The following is a 20,145-nucleotide window of genomic DNA, read 5'->3' on the forward strand; positions in this document are numbered from 1 at the left end:
AGACTTTACCTATGTGAAGTGCTGATTGGCAACAGGATGCATTACACCCCGCCTGGCAAGAAAGGTCCAGCAACACCAGACTATTATGGGATATTAAAGATGTGCTCTTGACTTCCCATTAGCTGAGTTCCCAGAAGCTCAGCGCACATGGCAGGAAGGGGATAAAAAAACCCCTACAGAAGGAACTGATGTGTATGCTGCTTGGACTCTGAGGGGCAAAGTTTCTAGGCATAAGCAAGAGATCCCCAGCTCCTTAGCCTGGGTTAGTCCTAAAGAATATGTAGAGCTTGCTTATTAGAGAAGCTTCTATTACCTTTTGAAATTTAAGACTGTAACACGTCTGCATCTGCTTTAACTTTGTAAACAACTCTCATTTCCTTTTAAACAAATCTTAATACACGTTATTACAGGACTGGCTACAAGCGTTGTCTTTGTTGTGAGATCTAAGATTCAGTTGACCTAAGGAAGTGACTGGTCCTTTGGGACCGGCAGTAACCTGAACATTGCTGTGATTCATGGCGTAAGGCAGTGGTTCTCAACCATGGGTCTGGGGCCCGCTGTGGGGCCGTGAGCAAGTTTCAGGGGGGCTGCCAAGCAAGGCCAGCATTAGACTCACCGATGCCCAGGGCAGAAAGCTGAAATCCCAGCGCATGGGGCTGAAGTCCAGTGCCCTGAGCCCCACCACAAGGGGCTGAAGCCAAAGCCTAAGCAATGTAGCTTTGTGGGGGCCCCTGTGGCATGGGACCCCAGGCAGTTGTCCTGCTTGCTACCCCCTAACGCCAGCCCTTGCTTTTGTATGCGGAAAACCAGTTACTGTGGCCCACATCGGCTGGGGAGTTTTTATACCATGTTGGGGGGGCCTCAGAAAGAAGAAGGTTGAGAACCCCTGGTGTAAGGGTGTGATGATGCTGCCCATGGGAGCCAGCTGAGGTCACTCAATTAGAGTGAACAGCAAACAGACTGGGGCAGACAAACCTCAAAAGCTGGTGGATATTCCAATACTTAGATAGACCCAGCCAGCACATGACAGCTTCCATAGTACCTCTCTGGTTACTCAGAAGTTCAAACATAGTTCCCTTAAAGTATCCAGCCTCAGGCCTCCATCCAGACACACGTGTCAAACATATGATGATGATTACTGAAAATCTTATTTCATCATATCAAAGAAAAGGTTCTTCCAACCCCAAAGGATCAGCCCCAGGTCCAATGATAACTTAGATCTTACCCAAAATACATGCTTATAGTCAATTCTTGTTAACTAAAACTAAAATGTATTAAAAAAGAAAAGAGAGAGTGTTGGTTAAAAGATCAATATACGTACAGACTTGAGCTCAACTTCTTGAGGTCCAGATACATAGCAGAGATGAGCTTGTATTTGCCAAACGTCCTTTTAGAAACAGTCCATCGGTTCTAGTCCGATGTCCATATTCAGGGTGATTCCAGTCAATGACTGGGGATCTCAATCCTTATGGCTTAAGGTTTCTCCCTCTTGAAAGCCAAAGCAGATCTGAGATGAAGAAGGATCGTGTCCCAAGGTTTTTATACATTTCCTGCAGCCTTTTGGCCTGAGAAAACAGTAGGATTAATTTGCCCTCTCCCAAACATCATGGCAAATAGCAAAGGGTCATTTATCCATTAAACAGTTCAGATACAGGTTACCACAACCTTCAAAGCGATATATAGACCATCACTCAAGTATTTTCCTAAATGTTAATACTTCTTTTTTGATCTTTGAATCAAAGCTATAGCAATAGACAAGACTTGTTTGCTGACATCACAAGACCTGAACAAACATCTACCCTTCTATCTCTAACAATGCAGGCTGCATTTCAAAGCTGTATTCATTTACAGATCTTCCTAACCAGTCTCTAAAGTTCGGCCATAGGTCATGTCAGTCTGTGAGCTAATTAACTCTTTCTGGCCCTGTCACCTTTCAATGAGACACTATATTACACTCATAACGTCAAAGGGACCATCCGTCACAAAGGTGAGTTCACCTGCGTGGTAAGATCTACGGGATGACCCAAGGGGACTGTCTGTGATTCCATGTTAATGCTGTTACAGTGCCTGAAGCCTTCACACTGGATACTTGGCGGGTGAAATCTACAAATCGACCTCACAATCAACTTGGGGTTTGTGCCCTGCTTCTTACCACTCTGCCTGAGGCTGGTGCTCATGCTCTCGGGTCACTGAAGACAGCGTTACAGGGACTTACGGGCACAACGCCTCCAGCAGCAATTGGCAGCCATGCAGAGCAGGCTTTACAGTGACACCGTGTGGGCCAAATGGTCCATGGACTCAGTCAAGCCCCAGTTCTCCTCCAGTGCACATCAGCATCCCGGCAACCTTCAAAGAGGGTCAGTGATGATGGCTCTCCAGAAGAGCATCACCCGCACCCAATGACCTGCCTTATCTCCTGAAACAAGGTGAGTGACAGAGGATGCACAACGGACCTTGGGGGAGGGGGAGAGAAAGGGATAACAAAAACACATTCTGGGGGTCACCGCTCAGGAAGTGAAGGTGACAGGCATTGTGGTGGCAGTAAAGGGGGAGGGGAGGGAGTGGGAGCACCTTCAAAGGCAATGCTGCCAGTGGGTCTCCCCACCACATCAGGGATGGGGCTGAGAGGGAGCCATTCCCTGGGCCTGGCCACAGAAGGTTTATTAGATGACAGGAACACAGTTCCAAGCAGGGCTTGTAAGTACAACCAGGACCCCTCAGCCAGGTCCCTTGGGGGGAGGGGGGGCCGGCAAAGGAGCTTTGACCCCAGACTTGGGGTTCCCTGCGTCTTACCAGCCAGCCCCAAAACTGAAAGCCCCCTCCCGCAGTCTCACTCCTCCAACCTTTGTCTAGTTTCCCGGGCAAAGGTGTCACCTGCGTCCAACCCTCTTCCAGCTCAGGTTACAGGCTCAGATAGCCTCACTCAAGTGGAGTCATCCCCTGCTCTCCCATCCCCCATGCACACAGTCCCAGCAGAACTAGACAACATTCCCCAGTCAATCCACCCAACTCCCTGCTGCATCCCATCTCTCCCCACTTTGAGATGGAACTGAGTGGGGTCACTCTGACCAGTGACCTGGGGAAGTTCAGGGTCCCCTCTCCAGGACAATGCACCCACTATCATGTTAGCGCTTCCCTTCACATGGGCCACGTCCATATCATAATCCTGCAGGAGCAGGCTCCACCTCAGGAGCTTGGCGTTGGCTCCTTTCACCTGGTGTAGCCAGGTCAGGTGAGGGTGGTCGGTGTACATGGTGAAGTGTTGCCCAAATAGATATGGCTCTAGTTTCTTGAGGGCCCGCACCATGGCCAGGCACTCCTTCTTGATGGCCGCGTAGTTTTGCTCCTGGCATAGCAACTTCTTGCTCAAGTACACGATGGGGAGTCTCTCCCTCCTTTCATCCTCCCGCATTAACACCGCACCCAGCCCCGTGTCTGAGGCATCGGTGAACACCATAAAGGGCTTGTCAAAGTCTGGGTTTGCCAGAACTGGGCCACTGACCAGAGCCTCTTTTAGTGCACAGAGAGCCCTCTGGCACTGCTCGGTCCAGACCACCTTGTCTGGCTTCCCCTTCCTGCATAGCCCAGTGATGGGGGCGGCTATGGTGCTAAAGTGGGACACAAATCTTCAATAGCACCCCGCCATCCCAATAAAGGCTTGGACCTGCTTTTTGGTTTGGGGAGTGGGCCAGTCTCTGATCATCTCCACTTTGGCTGGTTCCGGCTTTAGGCAGCCACCCCCCACCCAGTGGCCCAGGTAAGATACTTCTGCCATCCCCATCTTGCACTTCTCAGCTTTTACTGTTAGCCCCGCCTTCTGGAGTCAGTCCAGTACTTGTCTAACCTGGGACACATGGTCCTCTCAGGTCTGACTAAAGACACAGATATTGTCAATATACGCCCTGGCAAAACTCTCCATCCCCCTCAGTAGCTGATCCACCAGGCGCTGGAAGGTGGCCGGCGCTCCCTTGAGGCCAAGAGGCAGGGTCAGGAACTCACGGAGCCCCAGAGGGGCGATAAAGGCCGATTTCAGCCTGGCATCTGCATCCAGTGGCACTTGCCAGTAGACCTTTGTAAGGTCCATGGTGGTAAGGTACCGAGCTCCTCCCAGCTTGTCTAGGAGCTCATCAGGCCTGGGCATGGGGTAGGCATCAGATACAGTGATGGCATTGAGCCTCTGATAGTCCACACAGAATCAGATCGACCCGTCCTTTTTGGGGACCAGCACCACCGGTGGGGCCCAAGGGCTGGATCACCCCCAAAGCCAGCATGTCCCTGACCTCTCTTTCCAAGCCCTGAGCAGTTTTCCCTGTGACGCGGAAGGGGGAGCATCTTATAGGGGAATGCAATCCTGTCTGCACCTGGTGGACAGTCAGATTAGTGTGTCCAGGCTGGTTGGAAAACAGCTGTCGGTACAGATGCAGGACCCCTCTGATCTCAGCTTGCTGGGCAGGGGTTAGCCAATCAGAGAGGGGAATTGTTTCCAGGGGGAAACCAGCTTTTGTCCCAAGGAATAGATCTACTAAAGGGTCATCTCCCTGCTCCTCCCAATGTCCACACACGGCCAACACCCCATTCCCCTTGTCATAATATGGCTTCATCATATTTACATGGTACACCCGGCGGTGGTGCGCCCGGTTCGACAGCTCCACCACATAGTTTACCTCATTGAGCTGCTTGACAACCTTGAAGGGACCTTCCCAGGCAGCCTGTAGTTTGTTTTTCCTCACAGGGATGAGAACCATCACCTGATCCCCGGTGGCGTAGGCGCGGGCCCAGGCTGTGCGATCATACCAGGCCTTCTGCTTCTTCTGGGCTCTGGCCAGATTCTGGCCAGGCCCATGAACTCAGCAAGTCTCTCTCAGAAGGTCAGGACATACTCCACCACTGACTCTCCATTGGGAGCGGCCTTCCCAATGGTACGCGGAGGCCCAGTTGTGCCAGACTCCACATTTCTCCCACAAGCACCGGAGCAGGGCCGACATGAAGTTGGACCCTTGGTCTGTCAAGACTTCCTTGGGGAACCCCACTCGGCTGAAAATGGTCAGCAGCGCATCTGCCACAGTCTCTGCTTCAATGGAAGCTAAGGGCGCTGCCTCGGGGTAGCGGGTGGCGAAATCTACCACCATCAGAATGTATTTCTTCCCTGACCGGGTCGTCTTGCTGAAAGGTCCCACTATGTCCATGGCCACCTTCTGGAAAGGCTCCTCTCTGATTGGCAAGGGTCTCCAAGCCGCTTTCCCCTTGTCCCGGGCCTTCCCCACCCTCTGGCAGGGGTCACAGATCGGCAATATTGCTGGACAGTAGTAAAGACCCCGGGCCAGTAACAGTTCTGTAGCAGCCTCTGCCGGGTGCGCCGGATTCCCTGGTGCCCTGAGAGAGGGATGTCATGGGCCAGGGACAGTAACTTGTGGCGCAACTTCTGAGGGACCCCCAGCTGTCAGGATCAACCTGGTGCAGCTCGCAGGCCATCTCAAAGGCATCCAGGAAATCATCCATGTCCTCCCCCTCCTTATGCTGGGCCAGGAGGCACTTATCAAAGCTCCGTGGCACCCTGGGTCCCCCATCACTCACCGCAGATAGGGGCTCGCTGCTCCTCAACCTGGCCAACTCCAGCTCATGCTGTCGCCTCTTCTCCTTCTCCTCCAGCTCATGCTGACGCTGCCTTTCCTGCTCTTCCCGCTGCTCCTGCAGTTCCCGCTGCCTGAGCTCCAACTCTCAGTTTTAGCTCCTTCTCCCATTGCAGCCGCCTCAGGTCCAGCGATGGGGAGCTCTGCCAGGAGGATCCCTGCTGGCTGCAGGGGTCACAGTGCCCTCAGAATTCGCTGGGCTGCTCCTGGCCCTTCCCCTAGGCATAGGTAGGAGGGGTCTCGGGAAGCCCTCAGTAGCCTCCTGTTCACTCTCCGCTGGGACAGACACTGGTGCCTGCGCTGCATCTGCCAGGCTGCTTCCCTCCGAGACAGGGATCAGTTCATTCGAGTGATCTCCTGCCTCCAGCTGGGCAATCAGCTGTTCTTTGGTGAGCCCCCCAATGCGCAGCCTCCTCTGCTTGCACAGCTCCACCAGGTCGCTCTTAAGGCACCTGCTATACATCTCCTTGCTGGCCACTCACAGGCTTGTGTGCTCGCCACTCCCCACAGTTTCCAGGGAGAACCCCTAGGGTGCCAGCCCTTCTCGAGGTCACCTCCTCTTTGCTGGGGTCGAGCTGCAGACTCCTCCGCCCTGGGGACTGCTTGCTGCAATCCCCAGGGGGACCCTGTTACTGCAAAAGTCCTTCTAGCTGGTCACACACTCCCAAGGGTTAACCGCCCCGCCGAAACCGCTCCTCTCTGAGCCTTCAGCACACCTGGTCCTTGTCCATCCCCCTTCATTTTACTGCTCCTCAGTCACTTACTTCAGGAAGCGCTGTCCACGGGGTGCAGTAGATCCCACCACTGCCAGCAGTTGTCATGAAGTGTGTGGGAGTCAGGGCCCTGCATCCTCACTTCCTGTGATTCACCGTGACTCTCAGCCGGCCAGTAACACAGAAGGTTTATTAGATGACAGGAACACAGTTCCAAGCAGGGCTTGTAAGTACAACCAGGACCCCTCAGCCAGGTCCCTCGGGGTGGGGGGCAAGGAGCTTAGACCCCAGACCTGGGGTTCCCTGCATCTTACCAGCCAGCCCCAAAACTGAAAGCCCCCTTCTGCAGTCTCACTCCTCCTTCCCCCAGCTCCTCCTCCAGCCTTTGTCCAGTTTCCCGGGCAAAGGTGTCACCTGGGTCCAACCCCCTCCCAGCTCAGGTTAGAGGCTCAGGTATCCTCACTCAAGTGCAGTCATCCCCTGCTCTCCCATCCCCCATGCACACAGTCCCAGCAGAACTAGATGACATTCCCCAGTCAATCCTCCCTGCTCCCTGCTGCATCACACCTGGGAAGTTGGAAGCGAGGCAGCGTCCCAGACAGCACACCGGGAAGGGAAATGGAGAAGGGACGACGGGCACTGCAGTGAACTCAGCACCCGTCCCGAAGGCCATTGGCAGAAAGTTGTCCTCTCCTGGCCTACGGGAGTCAGACAGTGAGACAGAGATCCCTTGGCAAAGGGTCACTTCGTCTTTGCCAGCAGCTCTCACCTGAGACATGACAAACCCATCACACCAAACACATCTCTTAGAGGATGGTCATATGAGGTGTCTACAGAAAGTCTTAACTGGTCAAGACTCATAATGACTGAGAGATCAATGTATGAGTCATATGTACAGAACAAAGCATTTATGCTGAAAATCTATTTTATGGACTTGGAATGGAAAATCAATCACTGAGAGGTAACGGGTCCCGGGATTGGCCCATCCACCCAAGAGGGAGTTGTCACTTCTCACTAGTCAGCTGGCCAGGTAACAGTGCTCAAGTAACCAGCCTTGCTCCATCCCAAACTATCAATGGAAAACCATCGGGGCACCACCAAACAACTGAAACTGGGGTGGGGGGGGGAAGAGCTGAAGGTAACACAAATTTAATCATCCCAAATCCAAAATAGGAATAGTTTAAAGGTAGATGTTACACGTGTATGGTGTGGAGGGGCAGGCCAGAGTGCATATGGGATGGGGCCTGTTTGGAGGAGGGCTAGGGCATGACTGGAGCAGGAGCAGAAGGCCCAGCTGGAAGTAGCAGTGAGAGGCCCAGCTCAGTGTGCAGATCAGGTTACCTCAGGTCCAAGGTGACATGCACCAGACCATATGCAGCTGTTGCCTGTAATACGTGTGTGCAGCGCCTAGGACAGGAAACAGCTGCTGGCTTCTACAGTGCTAAGAGAGGGCTGGAGGGGATGAACAAGAAGGGGAGGTGGAGCTGGAAATGGTGGCAGAAGAAGAAGGTGGAGAAGGAGAGAGACATTTGAAAGCATGACCATCATTCCCATTCCACCATAAGAAAAAGTACAGGAGAGGGAAGCAGCACTTCAGAATCACCCAGCAACTACGTGGAGAGAGCACTGGACAGGGACTATTCCTGGCTCTGCCACGGGCCTGCTGGGTGACCTTGGGTAAGTCATTGCACTTCTCTGCTCCTCTGATTGCAAACTTCTGTGAGACCCGCAACTGCCTATAGGGCTGCTAACTCCTCCAGCCAACATGGCTCTGTGCAAAAAGCTAGGAAATTCACTTACAAAAAATGATAATTCAGGATTTAAGGTTGCCCGGAGCCCCCCCAGAAGAAAGATCAGCAGAACTCAAACTTGTAATAATCAGGAAATGCAGAGATAAGGTACACACCAGCATAATCCTAATTCTCACCCACGTGAGCAGTGACCCTTTCTTTACTCCTACAACACACCTATCTGCCTGTCACCAAAGTACTAGAGAAAATGACAACCATGGCACGCAATAAAGCACTTTATCTTTGCTAAGACGGAATTTGGTTTTAGGTGAGCTGCACTATACAGGAGCTACTGACACCTGTTCTACACTCAGACACTGAGCCTGCTCCCCAGAAACAGCCGCACGCTTGGTCAATTGAACACCTCTTCACCCCTTTTTACAACTCTTTCATCCTTACTCACACAAGTTCTAGCTAACAGTCTACATTCACTTACCCATCGTTAAGCACACAGACTGCTCTCAGGTCCCACCTCACAGCTGGCCATTCTCATGGCAAACACTCCCATTTCCTCCTGACAACATGCACAGCTCAGTGCAAAAAGAATACAGACTGGAAGCTCAAGGTACACATGCACCTCATTCCTTTCATCGCACACATGGGGGGGGGACTCAGACCCAGATCTTCTCATATCACAATCACACCTCCACCAAGTTGCTCTAACTAACACCTCTACCATTCAGTGCAGCCACACCTAACAGAGTGAGTGCAGCTGGAGTGCAGGCAGAGAACGCCCAGTGGCTGTTGCCAGCTCCAGGGAGCAGAGTTAAGGTTGCATTGACATGCACATTAGCTCTGTACTCCAAAACCTAGGAAGGTTTGACTTTTGCTGAACTTGACATTCTGGCAGGGCCCAACATACTGCGGGGCAACCTTACCTCTGCATTAATGAAGGCATCAGTGACTAGATGAATGTTCAGTAAATACCCAGAAAGTGATGGCTCCCCAACCCTACCTTCCATTCACACAGGCAGCAAAGCCCTGGGCAACGCAACTTTCAGAGGCCAAGAGAAGGGGATAGAGCTTAGAGTTTCTCTGCCAGTCAGGAAGGGGTAGCAGTGAGGGAAGACTGGCAGCAGATAGTTGGAGGGGTGAAGGGGTTTGGGGGTATGCTGGGAGACAGAAGCAGCTGGGACTGGACAGAATTAAGGTCCCTACAGGGTACAGGCAATAGGGCTATGAATAAGGCATTGCACTGTATAAATTTCCAGATTAGATTATACCGATTTGTAAAGACACATGAGATCTTTCCCTCATGGCATCACCTTCACTAGGTTCTTCCTTTCACTGGTAATTCACACAAGTCAATAGTTAAATAAGATTCTATCAGTTATGAAGTGGCCATTTCAGATTTCTGGGGAGTGTCTATTATTTTGCACTAGGGGCCAGGTCCTTGGAGCGACGGGACCTTGGTTTCATTTTAACTTGTGCATACTCAGCAGCTTCAGGAATTTGGTTCAAAGTATTTACATGTTTCCCTGGCCTGTTCTTAAAAGTACTGCTATAGAATGTGGGGAAGGGCAGAAACTCACTGCAGGATCAGTAGCTGAGTCCCTGTAAACTCCTGTGGCCAGTGTGGAACCTAAGGCGCAAGGATCTTTCAGCGTCTATCTCGAAGTCACCCACTTCACTGGATAAATCCCTAGTTGCTGGGCTCTGCAGAGGGGTGGGAAGGTTAATTCTGAAATACTGTGAGCCATGATGGTCTCCCGTGTTTAAGAAGGATGAATTCAAAGTGGAGCAGGTGCAGAGAAGGGCTAATAGGATGATCCGAGGAATGGAAAATCTGCCTTATGAGAGGAGACTCAAAGAGCTTGGATTGTTTAGCTGAACCAAAAGAAGGCTGAGGGGAGACAGGATTGCTCTCTATAAATACATCAGAAGGATTAATACCAGGGAAGGAGAGAAGTTATTTAGGTTAAGCACCAATGCTGGCACTAGAACAAATGGATATAGGCCGTCAATAAGTTTTGGCTTGAAATTAGGCGAAGGTTTCTAACCATCAGAATGAAGTTTTGGAACAGCCACCCATGGGGAGCAGTGGGGACAAAAAACCTAACTGGCTTCAAGACTGAGCTTGATACCTTTATGGAGGGATTGGTATAATGGGACTGCCTACAATGGCATGTAGTCAATCTGAAACTCCTAGCAGCAAATATCTCCAAAGGCCCGTGATGGGACATTAGATGGGGAGGGCTCTGAGTTACTACAGAGAATTCTTTCTCAGGTATCTGGCTGCTGGGTCTTTTCCACATGCTCAGGGTCTAACTGATTGCCATATTTGGGGATGGGAAGGAATTTTGCCCAGACTCAGATTTGCAGAGACCTTGGGGTTGGGTTGCATTCTTCTGCAGCATGGGGCATGGCACGGGTCATTTGGAGGTTTAAACTTGTGTAAATGGTGGATTTTTTTTGTAAGTTGAAGTCTGTAAATCATGATTTGAGGACTTCATTAACTCAGTCAGAGGTTAGGGGTCTACTACAGGGAGATTCTGTGGCCTGCGATGTGCAGGAGCTCAGACTAGATGATCAGGATGGTCCCTTCTGGCCTTAAAGTCCATGAGTCTATAAACTGTGCCTTGCGTTGCACAGACACTGATGGCGATCAGGGCCCCATTGTGCTGCACATGGCAGAGAACCTGACTGAGATCAGCACCCCCATTGTGCTGGGCACTGCACAGACAGAAAGGGACAGTCCTTGTCCCAAAGAGATCACAATCCAAGTAGACAATGGATAGGAGGAAAACAGAGAGGGCCTGGGACTTCCCCAAGGTCACCAAGCAGATCAGTGACAGAGACAGAAACGCACCCTGCAAACTCCAGAGCCCCAACACTCTCAGCTTGGAAAGGTCCCTGGATCACACTGTATTAGGCTGCGGGAAGAGGTGGTTTGTCCATGGATGCACAGGCATTTTGGCAGGGCAGCTCATCTGTAGTCTCTGCACACAGCTTGGGGTGGGTGTCCTGGGTCAGGAGAAGTCAGTGTCCAATCCTGTGGGGCTGTGCTCCTGTCTCGTACCTCCAGCAATCACTGCTGCCCCTCCGTTACCAGCTGCACTGTTCAGCCAGCCCCACACCTCAATGAGGTCACTTTCCCCCCCGCATCCCAAACCTTCAAATTGGGACACGGTGCACCAGTGCCGGACTGCACTAGTGTAAATTGTGTCTATACTAAGGATTTGCATCAGTGCCTAAAACACCAGTGTGGCAGAGACCTTCAATACCCAAAACAGCAGTCTCGTGGCACTAGAACTGGGATCTCTTTCTAGCTCTGTCACGAACAGCCTGGGTGACCTTGGACACGTCAATGTTTCTCCTCCCAACTTTAGTCTATTTACCCAGCTGCCCACTCACTGGGGTCTCCTCTCTCTCCAGAGCTGCTCACCACTAAAATCTGTGTGGGTGTCCCCAGGGCCAAGGTAGCTCAGCTCTGGAAGAGTCTTACAAGGATGGCTGTGGAGTCTCTGTCTCTGGAAGTTTTTAAGAAGAGGTAGGACAAAACTCTGCAACAGATAATCTACATATACTTGGTCCTGCCTCGGCAGAGAGTGCTGGACTTGATGACATCTTGAGGTCCTCTCCAGCCCTACATTTTTATGATGCTATGCAATATATATGTATAAAAACAGAACATAGAGAATAGAACCCACCACAACATAATGTCAGGTTATTCAGATGGAAAAGAAACAAACAAAAAAACACTACCCTTCACAGCATGAAATGACAATACAAAGGAAAAGAAAGCAACACAGTGCAAACTAACACACCCTAGGACAAAAGTACACAATGGAAAAGAGCTGAATTCAAACCAACACAACACAGGCACCACACAAGCTGAGGCAAAACAATGCACCATAAAACTCTGCAACACAACATGGGGCATCACAGGTCCGAATGGCCCCGTGCAGGACAGCCCAGCGTAGAACACGACACAGGACATAAGAGAATTATTACAATGTAGGCCTGGAAGGGATCTTGAGGGGTCGCCTACTCAAGCCTCCTGTAGTGAGGCAGGACCAAGTATCCCTAGACATTCCCAGACTGGTCTACCTCTAACCTGGTCTTCAAAACCTCCAGTGAAGGAAATGTCACAGCCTCCCTTGGAAGCCAATGCGATGCAAACACTCAGACCAAAACAAAGCTGTGCACGCGCGCACACACACACACACACACACAGAGGGCTTGTGTTTAAGGGGAGAGGCAAGAATTCAAAGAATCTGGATTCAGTTCCTAGTTTTGCCCCAAATTCTCCATGCAAACTTGAGCAAATTACTTCAGCTCTTTGAGCTTCAGTTTCCCCATCTGTAAAATGGAGAGTAGCCTCCCACCATTTCCCGATTTGGCCTTTGGGGTTTTTGTGGCAAGGACTCTCTGTCACTGTGGGCACGTCTACACTGCAGGTAGACATCGGCGGCTGCCCCTTGCCCACTGACATGGGCTCACAGGGCTCAGGCTGCGGGGCTGCTGAATGGGGGTGTCGATGGTCCGGCTTGGGCTGCAGCCCAAGGTCTGGCCCCCTCCCACCTCGCAGGGTCCTTCAGCCTGAGCCCAGACATCTACCCTGCCATTAAACAGCCCCTTTGCCTGAGCCCTGGGAGCCCGAGACAGCTGGCATGGGCCAGCGGCGGGTGCATAATGGCAGGGTGGAGATACCCTGGGTGTCTGTGCAGCACCTGTCCCAATGGGGCCCCTGATCTTGGTCAGTGTCTGTGCAGAGCCCGGCACGACAGGGGCCTGACCTCAGTCGGGGGCTCTGCCACTCCCGGCGTTACCGGATCTCGGATTTTGTTTGGGGTCCCTGCAGCACCTGGCAAAAAGTGGGGCCAGGATCTCTGTGAGGGTGTGTGCATTGCCCAGTACAGTGGTGGGGCGTGATGTTGGCTGAGATCAGTGCAGGGCCAGGCCCAGCGGGGACACAGATCTCAGTCGAAGTCTCTGAACTTCCCAGGACACTGGAGGCCGCAGTCTGGGCCGAGGTCGTGCGTTGCTTTGCACGAGGGGGGCTGTGATCTCAGTCCAGGTCTCAGTTTTCCTGGCACAATGGGGGGCCTGATGTCAGCTGGGGTCTCTTCAGGGGCCTGCACAATAGGGGCACAGATCTCCGTTGGGGTCTCCACAGCACCTGTCACAACAGTGGGGTCTGACCCGTGCTGGGGTCTCTGCAGGGCCTGGCAGAACAGGGGCCCGGAGCTCAGCCAGGGTCCCTGTAGCCCCCGGCCCGACAAGGTCCCCGCTCTCTCGGGGTGCGGGCAGTCCCTGGCGCAGCGAGGGCCCCAAACTCGGTCAGGGTCTGGGCAGGGCCCGGCACGCGGGGGGGACCTGATCTCAGTCCGACACCTGGGGGGAAAGCGGGAAGACTGCCAAGGATTCGCTGTCGGTATTTCAGGAGGGAGGAGAAAACGGGGCACGAAGGACACGTCCCTGCAGGGAAAATGGGGGGCAGGGGACACCCCAGACCGGAGACCTGAACCGGCCACGGGCAAAGGGGGGAGGAAACGGGGTACGGGGGGGGCAGAGCCCGTCTCAGGGAGGTGGGGGAAGGGGGGGGGTCACCCGGGCTGCCGCTCGCTGCTGCGGGGACAGAAAGGGGGCAGGGCGGGAGCGGGGGGGGGCCCGGGGAGGGGGCAGCGGTAAATCCGTGAGGATCTCAGCCCCCCCCATCGCTCCCCGGGGGGCCCCGGCTCCTCCCCCCCCGCCACGTCCAGACTGCGCCGAGATTTTCCCCCCCGCCCCCGCTCTCTCCCGGCCCGGCCCCCCCGGGGGCAGATCCCGGCGCTGCGGGAGGCCGGACACGGGGCAGAGTCACCGCCCGGCCCCGCCCCGGGGCTCGCTCCGGTACCTGGAGGCTGCAGCGCCGCAGCGGGGCGGGCGGAGCCCGGGGCGGCCCCAGGGCGGCTCCGGCGGGAGCGGGGCCCGGGCCGGGCACGGGGGGGTTAATGAAGGTCTCGCGCCCACCCCCGCGATCTGCGCATGCCCAGAGCTCCAACGGCTCCAACCGCTCCCCGGCCCCGTGCGAGCCCAGCCCGGCTCCGCCTCTCCGTCTGACGCCACTTCCGCTCCCGGGAGAGTCAGGCACTACATCTCCCAGCCTGCCCCGGGGGCCGCTTCCGCCTCCTCGTGCCCAGGGCAGGGCAGGGCGGGCCCCGGGGTCAGCCGGACCCCGCGCCTCAGGCGAACTCTCGTTTCCGCGCGTCCCGCCGGCTGGGGATCGAACCAACCGCCCCCCGGCCCCGCCCCCGCGTCCAACCGTCCCCCCGGCCCCGCCCCCTCCGCGTCCTGCCCCCCCCTGGGTCCAACCGTCCCCCCGGCCCCGCCCCCACTCTGCGCCCCCCCCCCCCAGGGTCCGACCGGCCCCCCACCCCGCAATTAGCACTGCAAAATTTTCAGTGTCTTCCCTGCAAGGAGCGAGGAGGCCTTGTGGCACCCCAGAGACTGACAGATTTACTGGCGCCTAAAAGCTTTCGGGAGCTCAAACCCACTTCCTCAGATGCTCTGGGCGGGGTGGCGGAGCGCAGCCGGCCGAGCCCCGCCCCCCAAGAGGACGCCATCCCCCTGGGCCTGGGAGTGCGATGGCAGGGCCCAGGACAGATGCTGCGTTGACACCGTCCCTTGTGAAACAAGCGGCGAACTTCCGGCACGCGGGGGCTGCCGAGGGGCGACTGTGGGGATGGGGCGGACTACGCTGCCCTTTGCTAGACACAGGGCGAGTGGGCCTTAGGAAGGAGACGCTTCGTTCATCTTCGCTACCTGCTCCTTGGCCCTCTCGCTCCAGTATTTGCTCTAGGCCTCCTGGAACATGTTTTTGCAGCAGATTTTGGCCTTCGGTGTGGAGCGTATGAGGCAAGAGCCCCCCATCTTCCGGTGGAGAGCGTAGGTCTCTTCTGGCGGAGGGACAAGCCGATGCTTCAGTCAAATGGCTCCTCAGACGCAAAAGCCTCTCCCAGGATGAGAACAGCTTCTAAGTGGGCATTCTCCATCTCCTTGACATCATAACCAGTAAGCAATTTCATTTCTATCGACTGTAGCTCACGAAAGCTTATGCTCAAATAAATTGGTTAGTCTCTAAGGTGCCACAAGTACTCCTTTTCTTTTTGCGGATACAGACTGACACGGCTGCTACTCTGAAAAGTATCTTACATGTATGTGTTCCTTTGAGGCACAAAACAAAACTTATTCATTTTCTTGACCTAGGAAACAAAATATTTTATCATTAGTATTGATGCATGAAAAGAAATAATTGTTACACTTTCTTTATGCTTGAAATTAAAAGATTATATCTCTTGGCTTGACACATGAAAAAAGTTTTTTTATCTAGTGTCTTTATGCAAAAATGTATATATATTCCCCTTTGTTGTGAGTTGTGACCCACAAAATTAAACATTATTTTGTTTTGACACATGAAAGAAATTACTTCATTTATTTTCTTGATTTAGGAAACCATTAATCATTGTCACTGGAAGGAGACCCCGAGCCAGTAGTTGGCAGGCTATAGGATGGGGCAGATACTTGCTGCTGATCATGTCTCTTTTGTCTCTCTATTTTTCTCTTTTGTCTTTACCACTCTTCCAGTGTTTATATATAGTGTCACGGTTGACTTCTCCACCACTTGAAGTGTGACATTGATCCTCATTAGCATATCCAGGTGATTTTCTTTCAATCTGTTTTGTGACTTAATTTTGATACTATTCATAAGGCTAAAGCCACGCTCACAATCAGCCCTGGAAGCCTGAAAGGTTGCACATATATCCACCAGTTGTGAAAGCACACTGTATCGTTCTGCATGTTGTTGACTGAAAGTCACCATTTCCTGGAAATTTGTCATCTTTGCTTCATGTTTCTCTGCAATTATGTATTTGTAATCATTGTAGGAGTTCACAATGAGGAGTTCACAATGAACTCCTTCTCCTCCATGGTGTTTTGGGGAGATTACTTCACTTGACTAAGGTCCAAATTTCTTCTGTATTTGTCAACTAGCTTACTAATGTTTTCTGTGCGAAATTCATAACTGATTTGTTGTGATGAAAGTGAGGCAAAGTCAAAAGCTGACCATTCATTTAGTTCCTTTTCTGGAAACCTTTTATGCAGATGATCACACAGTAGAGATATGAAACTTGGAATAGATGCACCGCTGAATTGTACATCTCTTGTGCTTCATGCAATTAGATTTTTCACACTGTTGCTCTAAAAGATTGTTTTTCCGAGATACTGCCCTCCACAACTGATTAATAATTTCTTTCAGTATCTTTCCAGGTCTGGAAGTAAGAGTTGACTGGCTTTTAATTTACAAAGTCCTTTTCATTCCTGCTTTTAAAGATAGATACTAAGTTTGTTCTTCACCAATCTTCTGGGACCTCATCCCTCCTCCACGAGTATTTAGAGAAAATTGCTAATGGTTCTGAGATTGCTTCAGCTAGTTTCTTAAGTATCCTGAGATGAATTTTATCAGGCTCTACTAACTTAAATATACTCAATTTATCTAAATATTCTTTAAGCTGTTCTTTCCCTGTTTTGGCTTGTCTTCCTTCTCCTTCATTATTAATATTAACTGTGTTAAGTATCTGGTCACCATTTACCTTTTTATTAAAGAATGAAGCAAAAAACCAGAGCTTTTCTTGAACTCTACAGAGTTAGATATAACCCACCAGCGCAAGTCTGGGAGGATCTGTTCCAGAGGCTGTGTAGACATACCCATAACGTGCTACTTCCTAGGCTTTGCTTTCTGCATAGTGATCCCCCCACAGCTCCATTACTCTGAGATAGGCCTTGCTGGAGGCAGAACCCCTTTGTGTCATGATGGCACTTCAGTGAGTCCAAATAATTTCAGGCTCCGTGTAGACACCATCTCTTCTGCGGTGCCGCAGCCAGGAGGTATTTGCAGCAATACAAGACAGCCTTTTCAGAACAAGACTGCATTGCTTAGGCAACTGGAAAACAGGATTTCCAGATCCCTTGTAAATCTGGAAAAACAAAACTGAACTCTACATTCATTTTGGCAGAGTCATCTCCCAGCTTTTCCAAAGCGTCGATTTCATCTCTCTCACTCTGTGTGTGTCTGTGTCTATGTTTTTCCTAGTCTCTTTCTGCTGTGGATAGCAGCAAACCTAAAACCCAGTCGGTTTGTACCCTGTGTCCCAAAGTGCCGTGCAATTATATTCTGCTTCCCTTGGATCCCAGTCATTACATGTTAATGTGCAGCCTTTGAGATTTCCATTGTGCTTCATGCATATGTGGAGAGTTCTGGATAATGTATCCATCAAAATGGAGACAGGCCTATGTTACTTCAAGAGCAATTACATCCCTATCCCAGAAGAGGACTTAATGCCTTCACAGTCAGTGGTTAACAAAGCAAATTAAGAGGGAAGCTGACCACATGCATATTTTTCATTAAAATACCTACTAAATAAGTTCCCCATTCTTTAGAGGGAGACAAGGTCAAAGCAAAGGGCGAAGATACTGAATCATCAAATCAAAGAAACTAATCAGTAAAAGGTTTCAGAGTAGCAGCCGTGTTAGTCTGTATCCGCAAAAAGAACAGGAGGACTTGTCCCTGGACCAGCCCCACTGGGGCCGCAGGAACAGCCTGGAGCTCAGCCCGGGCTCCCAGCTCACACCGGAGGCAGCAGCACCATAGAATCATAGAATATCAGAGTTGGAAGGACCCTCAGGAGGTATCTAGTCCAACCCCCTGCTCAAAGCAGGACCAATCCACAACTAAATCATCCCAGCCAGGGCTTTGTCAAACGGGGCCTTAAAAACTTCTAAGGAAGGAGATTCCACCACCTCCCTAGGTAACGCATTCCAGTGCTTCATCACCCTCCTAGTGAAAAAGTTTTTCCTGATATCCAACCTAAATCTCCCCCACTGCAACTTGAGACCATTACTCCTTGTTCTGTCATCGGCTACCACTCAGAACAGCCTAGATCCATCCTCTTTGGAACCCCCTTTCAGGTAGTTGAAAGCAGCTATCAAATCCCCCCTCATTCTTCTCTTCCGTAGACTAAACGTCCCCAGTTCCCTCAGCCTCTCCTCATAAGTCATGTGTTCCAGTCCCCTCATCATTTTTCTTGCCCTCCGCTGGACTCTTTCCAATTTTTCCACATCCTTCTTGTAGTGTGGGGCCCAAAACTGGACACAGTACTCCAGATGAGGCCTCACCAGTGTCGAATAGAGGGGAACGATCACGTCCCTCGATCTGCTGGCAATGCCCCTACTTATACAGCCCAAAATGCCATTGGCCTTCTTGGCTACAAGGGCACACTGTTGACTCATATCCAGCTTCTCGTCCACTGTAACCCCTAGGTCCTTCTCTGCAGAACTGCTGCCTAGCCATTCGGTCCCTAGTCTGTAGCGGTGCATGGGATTCTTCCGTCCTAAGTGCAGGACTCCGCACTTGTCCTTGTTGAACCTCATCAGATTTCTTTTGGCCCAATCCTCCAATCTGTCTAGGTCCCTCTGTATCCTATCCCTACCCTCCACCGTATCTATCTCTCCTCCCAGTTTAGTGTCATCTGCAAACTTGCTGAGAGTGCAATCCACACCATCCTCCAGATCATTTATGAAGATATTGAACAAAACTGGCCCCAGGACCGACCCTTGGGGCACTCCACTTGATACCGGCTGCCAACTAGACATGGAGCCATTGATCGCTGCCCGTTGAGCCCGACAGTCTAGCCAGCTTTGTCTCGTACCGTACAGAGCCCCACTTCTGGGATCTGCCCCACGGCTCTTTTCCTGCCTTCCTTCCTACCAGCCCCCCGCTCCCCGGGCCCCTTCCTGGCTCCTTCAAGCCCAACCCGGGCTGCAGCTGCCGCACTCACCAGGCCAGGGACTTTCTGAGGTGGGAACTAGCCCCATCTCTGCTCCTCCTCCTGCCTCTGTGTTTTCCAGAGCTACTGCAGGGACTGACCCACAACCTGGCTCTCACTCCTATTAGCACTTGCAGGGGCCGATCCAGCTACGGGAGAATGAGCGCCCCTGGGAGCCGGGAAGTGACCAAGTCTCCGTGCCAGAGGGCGGGGGGAGGGGGAAGAAAGGGAAAGAGGAGAGAGAGACCAAAAGGGGATAAGGAGAAATAAGTAGGGAAAGCAGTACCCAGCTCTTTTCTGCTGCATCACCCCTGAGTAGATTGTTCCTGAGCTTGTTCCTGAGCTCTGGCATTCCAGCCCCGGTTGCTTATTAAAGAAATGACTCGATATCCCAGTTACATGGTTTATTAACATGAACAAATAAATCCAAGAGCTCCCATCACTAAGGCTAAATGACTATTCACCTCTCAGCTAAGGGTTAAAAAATGCAGTGATAAAATTCAGGTCAGATCGGTAAATTAATGAGTTAACAAGGATATTATGTTGGAATCAAGTTATCAATTTAATCAAACCATCAGATTAATACAGCAGAAAATCAATGCTTATAAATCCTAAAAGAGCAACCCAAGAAGACAGGTGCATACTTAGTGATGCCAAAACCCCAATCAGAGATTTTTACCCAGGCAGTGCAACCCAGATTTAGCTGAATATTTCAGTATCAAAACCAAATTATTGCTTATATTTAGCCTACAACCTCAAAGCTAATTACAGTTTCCTACTTAGATTTCACTATTGTGTAGCTAATACTTCAACTCACCCTCTCATCCCAAAACACATACAGACCTTAGAGAGACATTAGTAAAAGAAGTTCAAACAGCTCTCGCTGAACTATACATATCTGACAGCTCAATTCCTTGCAATGCTTCCGCAGGTGAGGAGCATGCATTCAGTCATTTCATCGCGCAGAGTTTGAAGCCTGTTAAGATTTGGGGAACTACTCTTCCTAGCATCTTCCCTTTGTAGATTTCAGAGGTGTTCACACGCTCACACTCTGTTACACCCCAATCTAATAGAAGGGCTGGGAGGTCTCCACATTCATAAAAAGAAACAGATACAAAATAGAAAAAGAAACAAAATGTTTCTAAGATTGTAATGGGTTGGATCTCTGCACCTCTCGGTCTTTGGAGTCACCTGGAGCAGGAACTGT

At 51.5% G+C, this 20,145-nt stretch overlaps 1 protein-coding gene across 3 annotated transcripts in view; it reads right to left on the reverse strand.

Annotated features, from left to right (window-relative positions):
* Positions 1-20,145, reverse strand: part of LOC141978909 (uncharacterized) — a 43,820-nt gene that overhangs the window by 4,988 nt on the left and 18,687 nt on the right. The window contains exons 1-2 of one of the 3 annotated variants that reach the window (XM_074941281.1): positions 13,973-14,018; positions 1,322-1,565 (exon numbers count right to left, since the gene is read on the reverse strand). The exons of 1 other annotated variant lie outside the window; for it this stretch is intronic. The gene's annotated coding sequence lies outside the window, so the exon portion shown is untranslated. Of the gene's footprint in view, positions 1-1,321; positions 1,566-13,972; positions 14,043-20,145 lie in introns of those variants that run through there. One more of the 3 variants, XM_074941282.1, reaches the window with a different exon arrangement.

The sequence above is a fragment of the Natator depressus genome, chromosome 28, assembly GCF_965152275.1.
Source record: "Natator depressus isolate rNatDep1 chromosome 28, rNatDep2.hap1, whole genome shotgun sequence".
Classification (NCBI taxonomy): Eukaryota; Metazoa; Chordata; order Testudines; family Cheloniidae; genus Natator; species Natator depressus.